This window comes from Protopterus annectens, chromosome 5.part0 (assembly GCF_019279795.1).
Source record: "Protopterus annectens isolate FY-2018-M chromosome 5.part0, PAN1.0, whole genome shotgun sequence".
In the NCBI taxonomy this organism is placed as follows: domain Eukaryota; kingdom Metazoa; phylum Chordata; order Ceratodontiformes; family Protopteridae; genus Protopterus; species Protopterus annectens.
In genome coordinates this window covers 500,472,943-500,498,853 of record NC_056735.1, presented here as the reverse complement: position 1 = coordinate 500,498,853, position 25,911 = coordinate 500,472,943, and positions in this window count along the sequence as shown.

The following is a 25,911-nucleotide window of genomic DNA, read 5'->3' as shown; positions in this document are numbered from 1 at the left end:
ATGTCATCTGTTTTTATTTTAAAAAGGAGGGTTTCTTAAACAACTGAGAAACAGTAATGATTTATTCAGAATGTTCAAATAGCCCAGTAATTCTTCACAAACAAAGGTAGGTCAAGATGGATTACTATTTGCATTTTATATAAGCCAAACAAAGTAATATATAATATAAACATAAATGTTTCTATTCCCCTACTTGAACTCAATGAATACTTTATCTTGTTCATTTTTCATTGTTTTTACTTATAATAATTTAAGTAATTAACTAATTCAACAAGGTACCATTCATTTGAGTTCAGACTCAAATGTAACAAATTAACATCATATATAATTGCACTAACAGTAGAGTGTTTTGAAAAAAAATGCTGTCATGGAGACTAATGCCTTCTTCAGTTAAACTATGATTTAGAAGTGTCATGTATATCCTGGTTGAATAATAGTAGCAAGCTCTTAGTACAAATGTCATCATTTTTCTGTCTAAATATAGTTAACATCAATTATGGCAAGTATCACAGCTACGAGTGCTGTTTGATCAATCCTGATATGGTGTGCGTGGATGCAGCTGTGTCTGGCAGCTAGTACAAATGTCATTATTATTTTGTCTAAACATAGTTAATATCAATAATGGAAGATATATCTTTGAGTGCTGTTTGATCAATCCTGATGTGGTGTGCATGGATGCAGCCGTGTCTGGCAGTTAGTACAAATGTCATTATTATTTTGTCTAAACATAGTTAATATCAATTATGGAAGATATATCTTTGAGTGCTGTTTGATCAGTCCTGATGTGGTGTGCATGGATGCAGCCGTGTCTGGAAGTTAGTACAAATGTCATTATTATTCTGTCTAAACATAGTTAATATCAATTATGGCAGATATCATAGCTTTGAGTGCTGCTTGATTAAGCCTGACATGATGTGTGTGGATGCAGCTGTCTGGTAGCTGTTTTATGTTGCCATTTTCATCTCCGGGAAGCTGTGGGTTGCAACTTGTGATCAAAGTTTACTGATGCTTGTGTATTAGTAAATTGAGTGACAGGTGGGAAGGCTGGAAGAATGTGTTATTTCTTGTTGTGGCGGCTTGTTGGGAGGTTTTTTTTTTTTTTTTTTTTTTTTTAAATCTGTTTGCTCTCCGTTCTTTTCCTGGCTGCTGCCTCACTGAAAGGGAGGGAATTTAGGCTTGTTAGGCTTGAAGTTGCAGTGAAGTGAAGCTTTGCTTCAGGTGCATTGTGAGCCTCTGGTATGCAGGACACAGACATACTAACAGAACCAGATGCTCCCAGGTTGCTATGGTAATGGAGACAGAGTGACGATAATGCTTAATGGCTCTGAGGAGCCTCCGAGATGAATCTCGGCAATGTTTTTGGTTTAAATATATATATATATATATATATATATATATATATATATATATATATATATATATATATATTAAAATAAAAGGGCTGTTTTAAACCACATGTACACATATTGATGGTCTCCCAACACTTTATTTAGCTCATTAAGTTGATTCTTGTTAAAAAAAAATAAAATAATAAGCGCAATTTTATATTTAAAATGTATTTTGGTATAAGCACATTAAGGACTTACATAAGAGTGGAAGTCTTGAGTTATTGTGAAAGATTTAGATCACTTAGTCTTGTGCAGAACCCTTTGCAGTGGTCTGGGAGGTAAGCTTGCTCGGACGTGTTGGGCATATGGAGATAGCTGATTCTAGGGGTGTTTGGGGTTGCCAGGAAGTGCTAGAGAGTCATCAGAATTCCTTCATGGAAATATCTGTGGGAAAGGAAGGTGCATTGAGTGGTTCACTGGCAGAATGGCCACTCCATGGAACAGGCTGGTAAAATGGAACAGGACAAATATTGGTTTGGATATTTTAAGAACAACCTGGAAACACACCACATGAACTAGTGAATGGTATTCTGGCAAAACTTGATGGGTATTGTTGCCCATGCTTGAAGTATTGATATGTGTGTATGTAAGGATGAAAATATACTTATAACAAATAAGAAACTAGAAGGGTGTCATAATTTAAAGTCTAAGGACTGTATAAACATGATTGGAAGGAGCTAACAATAAGAATAAGCATTACACAGCTTGTGGTCTCTCAAATAACTAAGCAACAGCCAAAAAAAAAACACAATAGTTATGTAATGTATGATTTTAGTAAATCTAGACATAAAATATATAATCATCATATAAGATGAAGCAGTCTGCTGAATTTAGATATTAAAGACAGGATTTAATAACATGGGCTTGTGTGTAATAACAATACTGTCTTAACTTGTCATAAATGACATACACTACATTGAACATCAAGGGGAAGCATGATGATTTTCTTATTTAAGTAAATATGCATACAAAGTCATGTAATTCCTTTAACTTGAATTGTGGTTTTGTAACCCATCTTGACCATACATAATACTTAAGTTGTTACCAAGGTAATGAATGTTTTATACATGACATCAAACTGACAAAGTTGTTCAAGGGAAACAATAGAAGCCTGAACTAGGAATGTCACAGAATGTAGCAATCACATTCTGAACAAATAGTACTAAATTGACAATAATCACTCAGTTTAACCTTTGCTGATTACACAAAATAGAATGTTGCCATTTAAATCTAAAAACTTACAGTATATGCCATAAAATGACAATTTATGTATATGGAAAGGGAACTTGTAGTCATTAATCACAATAAGTGAATTTGTTGTTTTTAACCTATAATTTCCCTCATTTTATAATAAGAAATGGCAGATATGAAAATCCTTATGTCTAGGAAATGGGGGAAAGAGGGATGCACTGATAATTAAAATGCACTAACTTTCATCAATGTTCACATAAAGCAAACTTGATGCTTTAAGTTAGCAACAAACAAAGTGATTAAATGCTGGCAAACAATGAAATATAACTTCTGATATATCCAGTAAAATACATTGTATTATAAACATTAGGTATAAATATTATTACCATCTATTTATATTAAGTAATACGTTTTGAAAGACTTCATCAATAAGAGTGAATATGTTAAATAATTGCGTGCTATAATCTTTTACCGAGGCTTTATATATGATACATCCTACTTTACTATGATTGAATTGCTTGTCATCTTTCATGTAAATATCAATTGCTTATACAATAAGTAGAGATTTATATTGTATTAGAATTCTGTCTAATTTACAATAGTACTATATCTGCTCAAAATAATATAAATATTGCTTATTCCTATTACAAATATTGTCCATGTGATAATTCAATTTATGGGGCTCAGATGTTCTGGATTGTCAAGGTATGAGTGATAATCTGATGGACTTAGGTTATCCATCAGATTAGGAATGATTTTCCTTCCATGGCTAGTGCGGATCTTAGTTTTGTTAACATTTATTAATTTAAATTTGTTATTTCACAAAAACATTTTTAGTATGCCTGACCAAAACATTACTTTATTGGTAAACACTCAAAGTATAAAACTGATAATTTCCTTTAAAAGGTCAAGCATATGCTTTATAGTTATCAGAGAAAAATGTTTAATAGTCATAATAAAACAAAAAAATACATAGTCTAAATAACCTAAGATGGATTTAACTTTATTATTTTTAAATACCAATGGCTTAAACAATGCTAGCAAGAGATCAAATCTACTGAAATATTTAAAATTGAACAAAGCACAAATTGTCTTCCTTCAAGAAACTAATTTCAAAACAAATGACAATTACAAATGGAATCCTAAGGAATATATGATATTGGCACAATCCACTTATAAGACGAAGACAAAAGGGGTAACAATTTTATGTAAAAAAAAGTGATTAATCCAGAAATCATTTATAAGTATGAAGATGAAGAAGGCCTTATGGCATTAGTAATAGTTAAATATAATAACAGCATATGGACCCTAGCTAATCTATACTGGTTCCCAGGCATTGGAACAGGATCTATTAAAAAAACATTTGGATTTCATTTCCAATAATTATAAAGGCAACTTAATATTAGGAGGAGATTTTAACTGTATATTTGATGAAACTCCAAATAAAAGACCACAGTGTACATTCGCTGTATCAAAAGTTTTAAACAAGTGGGTAGAATCATTTCACCTTGCAGATACTTTCAAATTTAAATAAGATACATTGTTGTTGTTTTCCCATCTAGAGCACAAATGTGGTACCCAAACTAGAATAGATAAAATATTTGCTGCCATGACTTACACTATAAAATCATTAATTTCTGAATCACTCCCTGCCCCCTTTCAGACCACAATTCATTGATACTAAAACTTCAAAATGTTTACAAACCATTAATCTTTAACTCCAGAATTCCAGCATATATAACTAAAATTAAAGAGTTCAACAGTTTTTCTTAGATATTAATTACACCACAGAGATAAACAAAATAATGATAAGGGACTCATTAAAAGCTTACATATATGGTAAAACCCTAACTTGGTATAAAAAAAGAATCAGAGAATGGGATTCTGAATTATTAGATCTACAATCCAAACTTTTGTCAGTGAAAGCTGAAAAAAATCAAAATAATTTGGAGATGAATACGAAAGTAGAAGTATTAAACAATAAATACAATGAAATTCTAACACATAAAACTAGTTTAGATTTAGAAAAACTAAAAATTAATACCTTGGCCACTTCTCCCATATATCTACATAATTTATCTACAAGAATCAAAATAGAATCAAAAGCTAATAACATTAGAAGTATCTTCCATGAAAAGAAAAGAAAAAATGTCTCAGATATAGGTGATATTCTTGATGCCTATATAAATCACTATATGAAATATTTCCAAAAGAAAATATACATATTGATTAATTAAATCTAGATGAAAAAATGTTCTAATAAAAAAAACAGAAACATTAAAACTAGATCTGCAAGCAACCATATCCTGCAAAGAAATTACAGATACAATAAAATAAGGTAAAAATAATAAAGCTCCAGGTATAGATGGCATAATTATGGAAATATATGATCTTTTTCCTTCAAAGATACTACCTCTCTTCCATAAAACTCTATTAGAAATTCAGTCACAAGCTTTAATACTACCCTCATAGAAATAGTTTTTAATCACACCAATCTTAAAGGTAAAGAAATCCCCAAACCTCTGTACCTCATAAAGACCTATATCATTATTAAATAATGACTATAAGATATTTATGACAATATTAACTAACAGAATGAAAATACCACTATCCAAAACAATAAATAATGATCACACTGGATTTATATATCATAGACACAGACATGACAATATTAAAAGGATAATTTCTCTTAAAGATTATGTTAATAAAGAAAATAAAGACACACTCATAATTGTCTTGGATATAGAGAAAGCCTTTGATTCCCTAAATTGGGACTATTTATTCAAAATCTTAATGCTATTTGAAGTTCCTGTACTCTTTGTTCATCTCCTAAAGAACATATATTCAAATAATTTAGTGTATGTTAACTTAAGTCCTTTTACTTCTGAATCTATACATATAACAAAAGGCACTAAACAAGGATGTCCCATGTCACCGATTATATTTGCTCTGGCTATTGAAATATTGCCAGATTAAATTTGTAACAATATACAAATCAAAAGAGTAGATGTTTATGAACAATACAGTTCTAAAGTAATGATATTTGCTGATGGCATATTACTAACATTATCTAATACAAAAGAGACATTAGAGGAATTAGATATATTAATTGACAACTTTCACATGACTTCAGGACTCCATTTCAATAAATCAAAATCAAATTTCTTATTTTTAAATAAAAAAAGAACTGCAGACTAAGGGGAGATCACATCATAGGGAAACAAGAATCTACCTTAAAATATCTAGGAATTGAGTTATGCAAGGAGATTAATGAATTAGTCTAAAAAAACTGCAATAATATCATCAATACAATTAAAATCTCTGTGGAAAAATGGAACAAAATAATATTAACATTTGAAGATAGACTACAGCTAATAAAAATGGTTTTACTGCCCAAGATCCTATATGTAGCCTTGGCAATCCAACTGTTACCAGAAAGGAATATACTTAAAGAAATAAATTCATGTCTAATAACATTTCTATGGTTTCCCAAAAGAAACAGAATAGCTTTAATACATCATATCAGACCATGGAAACAGTGGGGATTAAACTTTCCTGATATAGAAACATATGTAAAAGCATCAATATCTAAAACAATCTCAGATTGGATAAGTCCAAATTACTCTGCAAACTGGAAAGAATTACTAACTGTAATTTCAATAAATTAATTTGATTTACAAAAAAAAAAATTCAAATAACAGATAAAAACAAATTGCCATGGCACATATGTATCAGTATGTGATATAACATAACTAAACCCACTAAAACTTATATGATAAATTATTACATTGACTCATTTAGGAAAATTATTAATGCAAATATAGATTTACAAATCTGGTTTGATCTTTTAACACCATTTATAAGTCACAAAGAACTTTACACATAAAATATATTGAAATTATTAATTATTGGTAACAGAAGGGATTTGTTTTTTGGCCCCAATGTATCAAAGAACTAAAAGCTTTAGATATGCAAGTAATAAAAATAACATACAAAATTCCACAACAGGACTGGCTAACTTTACAGAGTATCCTGTCATATTTGCAAGATTTAAGTAGAAGAATTAACAATTCTTCATTTAAAGAAAAACCTAAATTTACAAAATACATATATGAAATCATATATAATGACTTTGACATGGGAAACAGTATTTCAAAATTTTACAAAATATTGATAAACTATAAAACAACACCCAGAACCTCATATTGGAAATATATACAAAATTACACTCAATACAGTTAACTGAAGATATTAAAATAAATATCTTATTATTGATAAAATATGCATCCTTTACACAATACTGGGAAGTTTTTAATTGGAAATGCTTGCACAGAGCATTCTTAACCCAAGATAGAATCAGTAAAATTAGTTCTTCCATAAAATGAATATGTTGGAGATGTGAGCAAGTACATGATGTAGATTGGAACCACATTTTCTTTGATTGTGTTAAAATTAAGCCATTTTGGAATGGTATTAATAACTTTCTAAATGCTTTATTTAATGAATCATTTTATTTAACTAAAATTCTTGTATTATTAAATGTGAATGAAGGTCCTCATTAGTATGGACTATACTTGCAATTTCAAGGAAGTGTATAACATGAAGATGGAATACAAACACAATACCAACTTTGGAAGACTTCTACAGCCTACTGAAAACCACAGCATTATTGGACATTAAAATTAAAGAACTAAGAGTTTATCCAATGCCATTCATCAACAACCCATGGGGAAAAGTCTTATCGTTGATTGACACTATACAATAATTGATCAGACACTGATAATGGACTGGACATACTTATAAAGTAACTGTATACATCTGTATAGTGTCAGGCTAATGTATATAGTGTACATAGTTATTCAAGATGTTATGTATAAATACTATGGAATTCATTCAAATGTATTTGAAAAATAAAAAAAAAAAATTGAGAAAAAAAAGAAAAGATAAGTCACAATGCAAAGAAAAAGAAAACAATAAAAGAAACAGGAACAAATGGGTAAAGAATATGACATTTGGTCATGAAAGCAGAGCTGAATATACAGATACAGATACCAAAAATTATACCAGAGTTTACAACTGAAATAAAGAAAAGAGGATGAATAAATTGTAAATCAAAGTAAAGATAAAAAAGGTAAAAAACACAAAAAAGCAATGAAATGTAATAAAGTCTAAATAAGGTTGAGATAGCACTGAAGAATATAGCTACTAGGAATTATGCAAACAGATCAACAAAACCAAGTCAAGTATAATATTTCATTTCATTATGAGAAATAAAATGAAAAGTGACTACAGATTTTGTATCTTTTTTCAGTGAAACAGAGTTATTGAATGACCTGAAACTAAGTCACTGGATGCAGAGCTGATGCAAAACAGAGTGGATATGGATTAACATACCGGGAGTACAGACTAGATACAGTGTTTGAAAAGGATATTGCCGACTTCAACTAACCTCATTGGTCGCGTTGTCCATGAGCACACAAGTCCATCAGGGTGGATGTGATCAACCATAATCCCTTTTTAAGGGAGTGTGTACCTCCTGTCTCAGATTCATCAGCGGGCCCAATGGCCCTCCCTCCCTAACCCTCATTTCAGGGTCAGGCAGCAGCCCTACAGTTTCACCCCCCCCCCGATTCCCCCTTTTTTTCTGTTCAGCAACCTCGACTGTCCTCAAGTTGGTCCCAAATTTGATGGTGGCCATATCAATGGGTATGTGGCTTGCAAGGGTGAATTAAATTTTTTTTTGCCACCAGGTCCGATGTGGCTTAAATATATATCCAGTTCTTTAGAGTCAGCTGGAACAAGCTGTTTCACACCAACCAGCTTGAGTTAATGGTTTGATGGTTATTGGTTTTATGTTACATCTGAATTATTGTGGCATCATTAATGGTTGCCAATGGCATTTATTTAATAAAAAGTTGCAAAGTTAATGTGGTGTGGTATTTTACTCGGTCTTGTGGATAACAGTTTGTTGACAGTAGAAAGTTGATAAATAACACACATCAAAAGCATTCCTTCATAGGAAGATCCTTTTTAATTTATGAAAAAGTCTAAAAAGAAGTTAGAAGAGATATAATTTTCCCCTTATTGAAAAGTAACATTTGTCATGCCATTGATTTCAGCCATAGGAACAAAACCAAAGCAAATGTGCAGGCAATTCCCACAGCATGTAGATGGCTTGCTGATACTGTGTTGTACTTTATGGGGGGCAGTGGAGGTGCTACAGTCCTGAGTATGCCCTCATTTGGTTGAGATATCTATCAACTATGAACTTGTTTCCGGTTTGCCATCCATTCCCTATTTCAGTATTACCAGCTGACCATTTTTTTTTCTTTAAATATAACATAGGCAATGTATTCTTCAAGGGCAGCAAGCATTGAATTTGTAGATGAAACAGTGAAATATAAAGTTGTTTGCTAGCAACAAACTCTTCATTAGTAACATAACTCGTTAATGTAATATTCCGATGACTTTGACTTCTGCAGAGTGTGTATATTGATTGATATTGAGTAGCTTTTAATGGTTAAAATGTTTTGAAATGGGCAGTTCTGTCCATTAATTGTTCATATGTTTTGCTTCATTGCTTACTAGAAAATGTTTAAAACTACAAATTTAAAACACACCCTAACAAGTGGTGCTGTATCATACAAGAAATATGTTAATATAATCAGGAAGGTGAATCAAAGAACACTTGCATGTATGTATTATCCTAAAAATGTGTTAAAGGGCTTATGATTTGAAACCAGCCCAGAGGTAAACTTTATCTGTCATTGGTTAGATGCACTTTCTTTGAATGTGGATTTCAATGCAGTTTGAATAAGCGGGAGTTTCAAGGACACAGAAGTTTACTGTTAAGCTACGTCTGTTTCATTGTGAGACTGTATCATTTTCCTTAGCAAATGTATATCACTGTTTGTGCTATAAAATTTGAAATAAAAGCTTTAAATTAAATCTAAATATCTATAATTACTGTAGGAGTAAAGCAGAAAATAGTATACAGAGTTCTGAGCAGTGTTTATGGTAAATGGGGAAAAGTAGCCAAGTAATGGGACACTGAAACTGCTGTGGGGAGGAAACTGGGGATGCCGTGTGTGTGTGTGTGTGTGTGTATGTGTGTGTGTGTGTGTGTGTGTGTGTGTGTGTGTGTGTGTGTGTGTGTGTGTGTGTGTGTTTGGAGGGGGGGGGATCCATTCCCCTGACTAGGGCCCCATTTGACCATGATCCAGCTCTAATCTGAACCTGCTGAGTAATTAAGCATGTGACAGTGCAATTTTGAAATAATACATTGCTCAAAAGCCTCTCATCTGAATCACTATTTCCCTCAAAAAAGATATGCTGTTACATTTTAAAATGCATAATAATTTGGTATCATGGATGTACCATACTATATCCAGTGGCAAAACTTTCTTATGTGAATCCGTTGAGTTGGATTTTTGGAGTAGAGACCATTAAATGTGTATTATAAACTATACATGAAGTTATATTACTGTATGGATTTCAGCTAGTGGCTCACTGATTATTCTGAGTTCTTTAACAAAATAATCTCCTATGCTCTCATAAGAACAGCTGCTGTTTTCCAGAGATGCAGCACTTTATTTCTATGAGGTTCAGCCTTTTGTACCTTGCTGCTGAATCTGGCATGCCTATTGATCTTGGTGTTATTAGTTAAGAGAAAAAAAAAATCAATATATAGTGCCCTAATGTAAGCACATGTTTATGCATGCTATTTTTGTGTGATAATTTTATTCTGCTCCATCCAGATTAGTGAAAAAGCAGTGATGTATACACTGCACCCATTCCTGAAATATGACAACACTAATTTTCAGACATAACTTACCCTTGATGTCTTACTGTATGACCTGATATTGAGTATCATGTACAGTGTACATTTTAGTAAATGGTAGCTGTAACATTTTGATTTCATAAATGTCAGGTGTGTCACAAACCTCATAAATCAAATAGAACACAGTATATCACACATCAAATCATATTATGCTTGCTCATTCAGGAATGTGACAGATTTATCTGATGTTGGACTACCTTAGATGACCAGTATGGCTAAGACCTTATAGAGATGTGTGCAGATTTTGCCCTCATTATCAAAGTATTACCAGTTGTGTGTAAATTCTGTGATACTCACACCCAGTCGTGGAATATTTCTAAACTATGAATTAAATATTAAGTAGAGCTTCAGTATTTTGACAAGCAAGTACACATTCTTCTTTGAGTTACTCAAATAGACATATTTTTTCTCATGAAATGTTATAAAAGCTGTGATGTCTATTCCCTTTAAAAAGAGCACAAATGACCAATTTTAAGCAATAATAAATTCAGCGGATATGCTTAAAGTCTTCTGACTACAATTCATGCTTTGTGTTGTACCCTCTATTTATTACATAAAGCTGGAATTCATTGTGACATGATTCATACCAGATGAGGCTTCTTGAATTTATTTATTTATATATATATTTTTTTAAGTATTAAAAAGTATCAAGAAGGAAAACACAGTAAGTATTGACCGCCAAGATTAAATATTTCTGACTTTCCTTGAAAAGTGAAGAAAACTGCTTAATGTATCATATTTTCTAAAATTTCAGACTACCATTATGTCAAAGTGCCTACCAACTGTCAGATGTAGCACCCTGGATAATGGCACTATGCCAAAACTGTTTCTGGAATCTATTTTATTGTGTATGTTTCCATGGCAGCAGAGCACATCAAAGTGATTGGCAGCAACCTGTGACAGTCAAACCAGCACTAGTGTTATAAATCTTCTATGATACGAAATTATAAACTGCCCTTGGTAATATGACATCTAGATTATATGAACAGCTTGGTCTGACATAACTGTTCTTTTTTTACATTAGTGCACAGACAGTAAAGCAGCTGGAAAAAAAAGGAAAAAAAAAATTCTGGGGCATATACAAGAAGCAAGCACTGACAATTTCTACAACATATTCTGCTTTTTTGCATTGTACTGTGGTAATAGTCTTTCTTACGTGCAGCACAAAGCAGAGAAATTAAAAATGAATAGGGAATCAAATGGCTGTTTTGGGATATGAGGTCATTAGAATTGTATTTATCTTGTTTGCCTGCATTTCTGCTGAACAGATACAGGGATACACTGAAGAACAAATGGTCTGTATAAAAAGCTGTGTCATATTACCATAAAAGAAATATACAAAAAAAAACATTATTCTGGAACAACTTTCAGACTTACTTTTTAGAGGAAACATTAATTGATGGTATTCTAATGACAAAAAGTGACTTCAGAGCACAAAAATTACTGCTATGACAGAGTTCATTTTTGTTTGTTTGCTAACTGGAGTAGAACACTGAACCAACTGGACAATTTTGGTTTAACAGTATAATCATTTTTAGATAAATTTATGACCAATAACAAACACGTTACATTTATAAAATTCATTTCAAACAAAAAACAGTATAACACTTTTATTAATGATTATATAGTAAATGCCATACAGGTTGATATAGCTAAGCATTTCAATTGTATGAGCACAGAAAGTAAATCAAAGTGACAGAAATCTTGCTAGATTTGCATATTACATATCAGCATAATATATATCCCCAATGTCACAATTTACTAATGCTGTCACTTGTAAGAATACAAATTGAAAGATTAGATTTAAAGACGGTTTAAATATCCATCTATCCTCCCACAACCCCTTTCTTCCATTTTTGCAAAGGGGGTTGGGGTGACACTTCAACAGTGGCAATCATCTTGAGTCAAGGGTCACATTGCCAGGTGGTTAGGTTTAAATATGATAATGAGTTAATGGAGTACAGAAAAGAGGAATATTGGAAATTGATATTTTGATGCTAGGATGATTAGGGTTGAATAAGAAAAGGGTTATTATAATAATGTTTTCCTATTTCTTAATTTCTCCAGATATTTAAGGTTTGCAAAACCCCAGTATTAATGGACACCATTCCTAAGCTGGGGTACAGTTAATGTTAAACTACTGTTGCTTAAATCCAAGAGCCACAGTGCAGCTAGAACTGTCTACTTATATAGATCATATGGAGTTAAGAGAATTGACAGCATTTTTATGTATTCTTGATTTTTTAATTTTGTTAGCCCTGCTCTACTTACTAATATTATTAAAATATCACAATCTTTATTCCACATTGTTCTAGTTTCTACTTGCACAATTTGGTAATTTATTACTTTATGTCTCTTAGTACATAAGACACAGGATACAATCATTGCTAGATGTAGCTACTTCAGTGATTAATAGTACCTTTGTCATGTTTTTCCTCAGCTACATTATCTGTTTTCCTTGCTTCTGCCTTCCTAACTTTTTATATTACATGATCGATCCAATGTGATCGGGGCTTCTTTATTATCTATAAGTTTTTGTGGATCACATTTCCATTGCTTCTCTTCTACCTGTAAGTTGTAGTGTTTGCACAACCCCCAAGTGTAGCAGTCCTGCCACATTATTATTATCATTATTATTATTATTATTATTATTATTATTATTATTATTATTATTATTATTACCTTCAGTGTACAGGCCTTCAGCCACGAGTATATCATAACCAACAATAAGATGTGCAGTAGTTTTGAATTCTGTACAGGTATTTTTCTGTGTGTAGAACCTACATTTGTATATTAGCTCCCCTTTTGTTTTGTTTTTTTTGGTTTTTATTTTTTTTTGCTGTAGACTTTGTAAATCACCATGCATGTAGTTCATTGTATTGAGCTGCCAGTGTTAACCTTTCATCTTCTCATTTAAATTCTCCTCTCCTTAGACATGTATGCATTGAAGCTTGATCAAAATGTTGTTTGTTCCAGGAGTTCTCTACAATTTCTACTATAATTGTGAGCTTTCCACGAATGAAGTTGTAGCTGTAAGAGCATTTAGAGTGACTTATATGTGGAAAGGGCTGTGAGGATTTTTCATTTATAACACATCCAAATGCTGAGAATCAAACACATTAGAGTGACATGAGTGAAGCTAAATTTGCAGTGTGGCTACATGAAAAGTTTTTTTTTTTTTAATTCATGATGGAACTTCAGGTAATAATGCCTGCTTTTTACATACATAGCAAGGATTCTTCATTTTTTGGGCGCTAGAACTGAGAAGTGGTCAGTGTACTTAACCCTGGCTTGTGGGTTTTGGAGACTGGGGAGGATTGTGAAAGAGATTTTATATTGTATAGGAAAGAAGATTAGTTTAATCAATTTAATATGATAATCAGAAAGGTCATAGGTAGTATAGTTCTATGGGTGACAAGAATCCACTTTGTATGGGCTTCTGAGGTACAGTGGTATTTTCTTTTTGCTGGGAAGTTTATAACTCTTCTTATATTATCTGATATAGTTTGCAATAAAGTAAGATTTTTTTGAACCCGACACAATGATCATTAAACCGTGTTCAAGGTGAGGAAGAAGGACTCCTTTACCTATGACTATACTCCCAGCAGGGAGAGAAAGTAGGCTATCTTCTTAGTCCAGGTAATATGCCTTTTCACTTTGGCCTTGGTAACTTGGACCCGGTGGTGAAACCTAAGTTACTAACCTGACCAGGTATACATGTATATGAAATGCTGGACTATTTGTGTAGGTATTTTGCTGCTGTGACTGATCCAATAATTTTTGGTTTTGGCTAGTTATAGGGTGTATCAAACACATTTATATTAGTAAAGATGAGGTTACAGTAAGTTAGCTTGTTATCATTGTGATATTTTGTTCTAATTTGTTTTAATGAGTGCTCTGTAGGTACCAAATTGATATATAGCCATGCTGTCTACATAAAGAATGACCAGAAGTAGGAGGAGATCTGCAAGTGGCTTGTTTAAGAACAAAGACAATTGTAAGGGAACTAACACATATCTGAAGAAGTTTGTGCCTTGAGCCAAAGGAAAAGTGCTTAATTAAATCAGTTTTATGTACTTTGTCTGCTGTTTCTGGGCATTGTTTTGTGTTTTTAATGAAATAAGACATATCCTTGAGTAACTCTTTTGGTTAGAGGAGCTGTGTGTTAGGATGGGATATTTATTTGAACTGTGAACCTTCTTTTTAGGTAGGATGTCTTTAAACAAGACTGTCACTTGTGAACCTATATCTGACCTAAGAGAAAGAGAATGAGTTTACTTCTGTTTGCTGCTGAAGATATACCTTTTCATTGTTTCCAGTTTGCATCTCTTATTTTGTATAGTGATTTTAGTTTTTTACTATGCCTTTGACTACTGGATTTTAGGGGTTTTGATTCCTATGGGAGGTATTTATCTCGCAGATAAAATAGTATATTGCTTAGAGTTTTGTTAATGGTGGAAGGTAGTTTCAATATCAAGATTTCCCACTTTATTTGTGACAAACCACTTTCAAGTGGTTTGATGTTTTGGTGTGGTGGAGGCAGATTTTTATTTGAATTTGTTTTTTATTTTTTTATTTTTATTTTTTATTATTTATTTATTTTTTTTTTTGCTAAATGTGATTTGTCAGTGATCAGCGGTAAATGGAGGTTGAAGAGAAAATTCCGTAATTAGTGTAGCATTATTGCAATAAGTAGGTCTTGGCAGAAGTTTTTGTGTGCCCTAAAATTAAGTCTGTTTTTCTTTTTCCACTAAGAATTTCAGTAAGTCGTTAATTGTCCTGGAAGACTTTGATCTCTGTCTTGTTGGGGTTTATGAGATTGATGTTAGAATCTCCTAGGATATTTTAATCTTTGCAATCTTTGAGCTCTTCTAAAATGTCATCAGGACTGGTTTACATTTGTACTGGTTGGTCGCTGGTGATGGGGGGATAAGCAGCTACAATGTTTAGAATGATATTGTTTATGGCTTTGATCACTAACTGGATTGGGTTACGATAACTTACTGAGGTGTTTTTTGTTTTGCCTCTTCTTTTTTATATAATTTTTAAACGGGAAGCAAATTCTCCTTATTATTTTCCCTGGATGAACACAGAACAAGTATTTGTTGATAGGAATATGACAAATACATTTGAGGTACCTAGTTTAACCCATTATTTGTTTTTTGCTGAGATATAAGGATGTCTAGAGGATAAAATTGATTAAATTTACATCATCTTGTTGAATATGCTGCCTGCCTTTATCACGATCAGGTAAAGGCAGAGACTGAGGGCTGAAATCATACTAAATGTACTTGGAAAATGAATGTAATGTTGTATGGAGAATATGAGTAATTCTTTACTGAGACTGTTTTAGATGGGGTTGGCAGGATAGCTGCTGGGACAGAAAAGAACTGGTACTACAATTTAGACAGATACTTGCTGATTGCTTCTTGTGATTTTGGACACAAATGTCAGGATTTGGGAAGGAGACATTGTAGTTGAGGCGATGGAAAAGAGAATGGAGAAGGGAGTGAGTATGTAGTACAGAGATAGGGTAGGATATATTTGTGGAAAGTTCTGACAATAACCTAAGAAAATGAATTGTCAGAAGGAATTGCTCTGTAGTTGAGCCTGTCAGTGCTGCAGTAGGGTAGAAATGTATACAACAGACAGACAGGTTTTCAGCTGTAAGGTTGTTGAAAGAAACTGATGTCAAAAAAAGATGCAATGTATTTGTTTTTGTGCCAGGAATATCATCAATACGTAATGTTAAATAGTTGTGTGTTAATGTAGAATAAAAAAGAAAACGCAGCTCCTATCTTTTTGCACTAATCAGTAGCTTCTTTGAGAAGGTCTGAACATTTTAGCAAGTTGCAGTTATTTTATAAGGGCAGAAAAGATCGCAGGTATATTTCAAGCTGCAGATCCTTAAGGTAGAAGCTGCTTATGGGTCTGTAGGAGGACAACTATGATAAAATAAAGGTATTAAGTCATATAGTTGCTGGAATTGGAGGTGGGAGATGAGTAAAGTAAGACATACCTCAATACTGCAGGAGTCAGTCTGCACATGGACAGAACTTACAGAATGCAGTGCGGCACAAACCACTTTGTGCAACAAACAAGACAATTTTAACTGAGATTGTAATAACATGGAACAGACAACTGTTGCCAGTGAAAACATACTTTTGTGTGGGTGTGAACAAAGAAAAGATGCAGTGGGACACAGTTCTTAGATCTGATGTAGGTGTGAACAAGTAACAGTATAGTTCATTAACTAATTAAGGTATAAAGTTAAGAGGTGTGGTGGGACACAGCTGTTATATCTGATGGAGATATGAACAAGTAAGAGTAAATAGTACATTAAAGAATTAAGGTAAACTAAGAGGTGTGGTGTGACATAGCTGTGACATCTGAAAGAAGTGTGAACAAATAAGGGTAATGTACATTAAGAAATTAAGGTAAAAACCAAAGAGGTGTGGTGGGACAGACCTCTTACATCTGATGGGGATGTAAACAAGTAAGAGTAAAGTACATTAAGGAATTAAGGTAAACAAATAAGAAGACGAAAACAGTAATCATTCCAGAAAGAATACATTGCAAAACTGAAATGAGGAAAGAGAATATTAATTTGGGAAGAGTGGGTTTGTTTGGAGGACTGCAGCAAGGGGAGGGAGGTGATGCGGAGCAGAGTGTTATAGTCAGCTGTAATGCTCAGAGGAACTGCCTGTAGGTTTTTGGGCCAGTAATGGAAGCTAGATGCTATATCAATGATTTAGTGCAAGTGCTCTTATGAGAAAAGGCGGTCCAGTAATAGCTGCTGAATCAACTACCTTCAGTTGGATTCCAAGATGCCTGTAATGTTTTCTGTAGGAATAAGGATTGTATAGAGAGAATAGTTGGTTAGCAAATGGAAAAATTACTTTGCAGTTATAAAATAATATAATTTCTTCATGTAGTCTTGAGAACTTCTCAGTGACATTGTAATACTATAATAAGACTCAGACATGAATGTACACATCCAACTGATGTTGAAATTCACATTAGTTATAAGTCAGACCTAAGGCACTCTCTCTCTGTTTATTTGCATGCGCTGCTGAAAAAAATGAAGCTTTCATACACAATGTATCTGGGCAGCAGTTTGAGAAAATTAATTCACAGATGTATAAGTTCACTAAGATATAACAAAAACATCATATTAACTTATTACAGCCAAGCAACGTCTTCAGGTGTTTCTGCATTGAAATTCTACTGATGCCGCTAGGCATCAAAATATTATATATTATAACCTTAACAGTTACTGCATTTACTGTGACTTATACAATTCAGTTTATGACCTAGAACCTAAAGATTACTGCCAATATAAAACTAGTTTGTGCTGACAATTTTGCTATTGACACTTCCCATTTGTTCCAGAAGTATGTACATTTGTCTGAAGTGGGAGGGCACAATTTGAGTCTATCGCTCAGCTCAGGTTGTGTCCCGTGGGAGTTACAGTGCAAACTTCCAGAGCTCCGCTGGTGAGAACGAGTTGAGTGCAACTGTAAATTATGATTAGATTGTCTAAATCACTTCAAAGAACATCAATTGGTGCCTGGGCCTGCTCCAGATAAGAAAAGATAGCTTCTGAGGCAGAGTCCAGATGTGCGTGAGATGATACCATTAGAGTATTTCACATAATATTACAACTATGTATAAAACAGGGAGACAGTGATTAACAGTAAATAAGATAAAAGGGAGTGGTAGCTGGTGAAACACTCCTCCCACTGCTATGGGAGCCACCTCAGTTTGTGCTTGTGCTACAGTGGACAGTCTATGTGAAAAAACGTCAAGAAGGAAACATTATGACAAATGAAGATAAAACAAATAACTGTTGCTGGTGAAAAGTACTTCTGTGCAGCTACAAGCAAACAGGAGTTATGCTGGGATGTAGCTCTTACATGTGATAGTGGTGACAACAACTGAAGAAAGGTTATGCAGGGAAGTTAAGATAACACAGGGATAGGTTCATAGGTGTGTAATAGGCTAACCACCACCACTTTTTTTTTTTTCAGCTTAGCCACCCATACCAAATCTCTGACAAGTTCTGGTACCTTTGATAAGTGTAAGTAGGGGCTTGGGAGATTAAACATTTACAAGCAGGGGTCTGGGAGATGAACCACTTACAGGCTGCCTGTGTCCATTAGAGGCATACGTGCCAAACCAAGGATGAATTTCCAGTTTGCCATCCATTTGTCTAAATTATATTTGAATTGGGTTATGAAGGATCTCTGCCTTACATGGATGGGGAGCTTGTTCCAGAGAATGGGGTAATCTCTCAGATATGTACCTGTTTCTCCAGGAGGTCCTAGGGGCAGTTAGGATTGCAGTTAGGATCAAGGAGAGAGATGAGAAACAGAGCGAAAGCACAGCAGAGGTAATAAAGGAACAGAGATATAATGATAAAAATATCTGGATGATGACCAGGGGAAAGATGAAACCTATGAAGGAGATTAAGTGAGTGATATTAGGTGTCAACAAAAGAGTAAGCTAATAAAGTATGTTAAATCAATCAGAACTGATTTGGGTAGCATAAGTGATCTGCCTGAAAAAAGCAGAAGAGAACTGTGAAAGGAAATTGCAGGATTTTGTAACTATAATTCTAAAAATAAGAAAATAATCTTTGTAAAATACAAATATCTGCAATAATGATGAGTTAGTAGGGAGAAAACATGTAATGATCTGTTGTGTGGAGTCTGCATGTCCTCCCTGCATTCATGTGGGTTTCCTCCGGGTGCTCCGGTTTCCTCTCACATTACAAAGACATGCATCTGGAGTGTTTCTCCCCAGCCTCCACTGAAAATTGGCTTTGTTCCAAGTCAGACTTTCCTGGTTAATAAATGTTAAATAAATAAATAAGTAAATAAATAAATGATCTGTGTTTTACTAGAAGATGTTGGACCAAAATGTAGGGCAACATAAAATCCATTCTTGCTGTTTAAAAGTCCATAGACAAATGCATATATAATTAATAGTCATAAGATAAAGGACATACCTAATGTCAACTGTTTTGACTATATTTCCATTCAGCTGGTACTGGCTTCTTTTGAGGACAGACTTATGAAAGTGTTTGCAGTAATGCTTAGGGAACTACATTAATGGAATTCAAGCTTTGGAATGCAAAGGAGGACTAATAAAAAGTTACATTTCTCTGTAGCCAGCATATGGTTATACAAAAAGAATGTATCATTCTAAACTAGTGGTGCTAATCAACTTGCTGAGGACAGAAAACAGATAATATGCACCTAGGGGATACGCTGAGAATAGGGTATACTACCACTGGCCCCATTCACCTCTCTATTCTAAACTTATCTAGTATCAAATGTTACTTTTTTCCATCAGCTTTAGTCCCAGATCTTTCCAAATATGTATTTTTGCACTAATGGAGAAAGTACCTTCCAAATTTCTAAGACTGATATACAGTTTATTTATTTATGCATGCTTTGTTGACTGGCAAGCCTATGGTCTGCTTTCAGAAATTCCAGACCACTGATAGCTTATTTATTTTGTTTTTGCCTGACAGGCCTATTGCCTCTTTGCAGTGTAGAAATTTGGCCAACATACAAGGAAAGCTGTTTCTTCTGTTTGATGCCTACTACAGGATCTTTAACATCTTCCTGAGCTACCACCAATTTAACCAAATATCACATTGGTTTAATATCTATCTCATCTGAAGGATGACCCTTCAGTAGTTGGAATGCAACCCCCCCAATGCACTACAGTGTCAGTATGGGAACAATGAATCAAAGCATCTTGTGTGGGAGTAGAACTACAGTCTTTTGATATTCCTGCATCCAAGGTGAGTATGCTATGTGTTGAGCCATGGACACTGATGATGTAGCACTTATAGGCTGAGTTTAGCAATGGTACAAGCATGTATTGCTGACAGTTTTTGATCTTCCAGCATCAGTCATGGCCACTCATAACAGATGGAGTGGTGCTTTGTCAGTTGCTAACTGTTTTTGGTCAGCAAAGTGTGGCTTCTGTTCAGCTGAGGTCACAACAAAAGCTAAGTAGATGTTTTATTGCTGGGTCTTTTGAAGCAGGCAAATGCGCTTGAGATGACAGATCTGGAATGAAGCAGTCGGCCTTGGAATTACTCTACAGCATGCATTTTATTCATGCAGTACTGTAATGATATGAATACCTGTGCAGTTTGTCTTCTGGGGATTATGAAGATAATATTGGTATAATGCAATTTCTAGGCCAAGCAGTGGACATGATGAAGATCTGTTGTCTGTTTTCCATAGCACGAGCTCCATTACACCACTTGGACTGTTCGCTTGCACACGTATATCTACAAAGCTGACACTAGCAGAACTGAAGCATTGCTGCGCTTATTACTGCATTGTTTTGTCTTACTGAATCTGACCTCTGATCGAGTGTAATTAACAAGGCATGCAGATGTGTAAATTCAACATATCATATGTCATGCCTGAAGGTACTCTAAGTTAACAAAACCAAGAGCTATAATTCAAAACAGGCTGTATGCACATTCTGCTATATTATCTGTGTCTTTATGATAATAACTAAGCATATACCTGAGAAATAAATTGACATACAATGGCAAAATAATATTTTTTCTGTCTAAGGATGACCTCATTGAGGTACACAGCAAGGCAGAAGAGAATTATGTTTGTAGGTATATAATAATTTTTTTATGACAAAGAAGTTTGCACTTCAAAAAATAAATATGAGAAATCTAGACAACTGTGTCTATATTTCTCCAGATTTTTCTACACTGTGTATTATTTTTACTTGTAGACTATCTCTAAATTTCAGTTTTATTCTGCTTACCCATACCAATTCCAAGAAACAAATTGCTAATCATTGAAGGTTTAAGCCTAATGCCTGTACTCAAAATTTTCCTTATTTACCAAGACAGAATACATTCATCCAGCTACACTGAAAATATCAAATCCTGTTGTTGGGTAAACTAGAGGCTTTTAGATTAGCAAGAAATACAGAGGCATATTTTGTGCTAACAGTCAGCAAACATTTGTGATATTAGCTGTGAACATTAGATTCAGTCTCTAATTTCCTTATGTGTAAAGGGAAGTTATGTGTAAGGAGGGTTCTTTTTTCCTTACTTGGATACTTATTACTTTTATAGAACAGTTAAAGTCTTCGTTTCCTGTTTATAAGTAGGGAACGATGCCTTATCAGGTCTACCGGTGCACTAGCATTCTGGCCTAGAATATTTCATTTTCTGAGCTTGAATTTTATTTAACCATGATTAACTGTGGGTAAGATATGTTTTCCAAAAGGTTCATCATACAACTGATATCCAGTAGAGGACATTTCCATACTGTAATTACAGGTACTGCAATGCTGTGAACTTGGGGTTAGTTGTGCTGAAAGCTTTGCTGAATGATTTACTAAACAGTTATTCCTGCTGTGCAATGACCTTCTCAGTTGCTCTAGGAGAACGGACGGATAGAACACTCTCTTAATGATTGTTCTTGATTCAGTGCTTTTCACATTCCAAGGTGCTTTATATTGTTAATCTAAGGCAGAAACTGCATATGTGTGACTTCCCCCATGCACACACATACTTCTTTTGTGAATGCCTGCATGTTTACCAATGTTTATGTATTTGTAGATAACGCAAAGTTATCTTTTCCTTACTTTCCCAACACAATGAAATGTGTTCTCCCTTCACATTATATTAATTTGCATCATTAATGTGTCTAAGATATCTATCAAGAGCTTTAGTAAGGTCAGCTGAACCTCTGTAGAACACTCAAAAGGAAAGAAAAATGTTCTGTCAAAGTTGAGGACTTAAGAAAAAAGTTCTCTCAAAGTAAAAAAAAAATGTGTATCTTGAATAAAAACTATTTGCTGTTTAATTGTGGCAATATGGCAAAGGGCTCCATGCTATAATTCCTCACACTTCTAACAAAAGTTTATTGACCGATTATCATTTAAGCATTTAATGAAGACTCATTCTTCTTGCAGTGACTGCCTGCCACACCTTCTACTGTGCCAACTGTATTCCCTAACAGCTTGGACCCAGGGCAACTGCCACTTTACCATGCTTTCTTACGGTTTTGAATCTGTCTACATCCTGGCATATGCATAGGAGGTACTCCATCTATTAATTGCTGCAACATTCTGATTTACAGAACAAATTAATAGTTTTCTTTTTCTCTTCTTTATTTAAAATGCTTCAATTTTGTTTCATCATCTGTTCCTTTTCTTTTTTTACATTTATTGATGCTACAGCAAGAAAGATCCTTTAAAGGAAGTTATTTTTCACAGATTACAGTGTCACCCCCCCCCCCCACACACACACACACAGACACGCACGCACACTTTTTCACTGGGGGCAGTAATCTGAGAATTTTAGCTAGGAAGGGGCAGGGCACATTCAGATGAGTCACGCAGAGGTGGGGATAAGGGGAGAATAGGGTAGTAGATGGACAGGGAAAGGGGTTGAGAACAGTAAGTTGATCTAAAAACAAAAGTAAAATGCATATAAAATGCAATAAAGCAAAGAAGATAAACATAAGCAAAAACAAACTTCACTGATATGACCAGAAAGTTAAAACACAAGCAGAAATGAAAAAAGTAAATAAAATGCAAATAAAAAAAATACCATCTATAAGGCATAATGTTTAATTCTCTGCACTTGTGTAACAATGAAAATTAATGTAGGGGAACAAATACCACTACATGTACATAGTTACAAAAGAACACTCAAGTCTTCCATCCTTTGGACAATAGCCAGAGAGTAAGTCACTAGAAAACAGTGTAAGAGTCCCAAGCAGAATTCCTGACAATTTCACTGCAATGAGCTAACCAAATATGCCATGCTGTCAGCATTAGCAATGAAATATGCTCTGGATAAAATAAAGGTGACATAATTTCTGTAGTTTGCTAAGTCTGGCAAATGTTCTGATAGATGATACAAATCTAGGGGCCACAACTCATTTGTTTTCCTCCAGTCAAAAGAAGAAAATATTTGGTGTAATTTCTCCTTAAAGAGAAGTGCGGCACAAATGTGTGGCCATTATCGGGGTTACAATGGGTACATGGTAGGGGTATTTTTCATGGCCAGAGAAAGTGACCTTGTTGACGGGCAAGAGAGCGACCTGGGGACACATTCTCCTATTACGGTGCATGTCTTGTGGGACATGCTTCTACAGGTCCCTCAACCAGATGTGGCTTGGGAATTGATTGAGGGTTTTTTGGAAGGGTTTTCTATTAAGTCTAAATTGGTGTGCAATAGAGCAGTTGGGAAAACTCTGAGATCAGTGCAGGGGAGGCAGGATATTTTGGAGGTGTTGGTGGAGAAGGAGCAACATGTGAGCCAGTTATTGGGACCGTTTGATATGCCTCCATTTACTAGCATTAAGGTCTCACCATTGAGATTGGTACCTAAAAAGAAGCCAGGAGAATTTCATCTGACTTACCATTTGTCTTGTCATGAAGGAAAGTCTGTCAATGACTTCATTTCAGTTGAGGAGGCTAATGTGAGTTATGAATCATTGGATGACTTGGTCTGAGTCATTTGAGGGTTTAAAGATCCATGGCTGGTTAAGGTGGACATTGAGTCTGCTTTTCATCTTTTGCCAGTTTGAGAGGAGGATTGCCCATTGTTGAGCATGGTGATAAGTTTTGTTTTGACAAGGTCATACCAATCAGTTGTTCAGTAGCCTGTTCCACTTTTGAAAAGTTTAGCGTGGCTTTACATTGGATTTGGCAGCAGCGGGTGGATACCCAGATGGTGCTGCATTACTTGGATGACTTTTTGTTGGTAGTTGAAGGGAATGAGGGAACTGAGGTAGCTTTGTGTGAGTTTCTGAGGATGTGTGATTGGCCACGCACAAGTTTTAGGGTCAGCTGAAGACATTACATTTTTTGTGGTTGATGGTGGATGTGGAACAGGGTTTGTTTTGCTTGCCTGTGGAGAAGGTGGCTAGGCTAAAAGAGAAGATAGCCTGGCTAGAGACAATGTGCGGGTGAAGGATGCTATGGATCTCTTAGGACTCTTGAATTTTGCCTGTTGGGTTGTTCATCCAGGATGGACGTTTTGTAGTTCTGTAGCCTTTCTTTGAAAGGGGGTAAAAGTAAGCATCAGCGGGTGAGAATTGGTAAATTGACTCATGAGGATTTAATGTTGTGGTTGCAGTTTTTAGAGCAATTTAATGATGTCACCTTTTGGCAGTTGGATTGGTTAAGGCAATGGGATTTACAACTGTTCACTGATGCAGCAGGGGGCATTGGTATAGGGACATTTTTTGGGGGTGAGTGGTTTGAAGTGCCATGGCAACCTAAGTGGCAGCATGAATGAAAGTGGGATATTGCTTTCTTGAAGTTGATACCAATTGGGGTGGCATTAGTAGCGTGGCAGGAAAGGCTGAGGGGCAGGAGGGTAGTTTTTAATTTTGACAATGTTGCAGAGGTGCAGGTTTTACAGGTTAAGACTGCTAAGTCTGAGCATTTATTGTTGGTCTTGTGTAAGTTAGTTTTGCAGAGATTCCTGATTAATTTATCTGTCACAGGTGTGCATGTGCTGGGGGTGAGGAATGGGATTGTTGATAGTTTGTCTCATTTTCAGTTTTCCGGGTTCTGGTAGTTGAGCCAGATGGCAGTAGAGGATCCGGTGGTGGTACAAGATGAGATGTGGTGAATTGGGCTGCAGTGATTGGGAAGTTGGTGCAACAGTCTTGGGGGGTGCTCACCAGGAGGGCTTACAGTAAGGCATTGCATGATTTTGGCAGGTTTGTTGTGTAATTACCTGAGGAAGCAGGGATTTGGTCGGAAGAGTTGTTGTTAAGCTATTTAGCTTGGGTTAGGGTGCTAGTTAAGGTGGCAAAATCAGTTAAGGTAGAGCTGGCAACAATTAGCATGTTTGCTTGGGTGTCGAGATTGCAGGATTTCGCTAAATCTTGGATGGTGGGGTGAGTTTTGAAGGGATGGGGTAGGGAGGAAGGTTTGAACAGGGACAAGTATTTACTGGTTACAAGGCAGGTCTTAAAGGTTTTCTTGCAGCGTTTGTTTAGGTTAATCAGGGAATCAGTGGATTATGTAGTGTGGGTGACACTGAACGTGTGGATGTCCTCTGGGGCCTTTAGGGTGTTGGAGCTGTTTGGAGTCGTTGGTTTGGAAGGACGTTATGTTACTGCCTGGTGCAGTTCATATTAGGTTAAGGACATCTAAGACTGACCAGGCGGGCAAGAGTGTGCAAATAATTTTAGCGAAGGACAGGTTGGAACAAATGTGCCCCATGGTGTGAGCGAGGAAATTTTAGCATCTCTTAAAGGGAACTCACAGGATCTGGTTTTCCAGTCAGCAGGGGGTAAGGTGATAACAGGTGGAGAGTTGATTTGGTGATGCGAAGGGCTTTCTCTAGTATGGGTTTGGATGGAGAGACATTTTCCACTCATTCATTTAGAATGGGTAGGGTATCGGATTTGGTGGGAGCAGGTAGTTCGATTGAAGTCAATAAGAGGACAGGGCGATTGTCTTCTA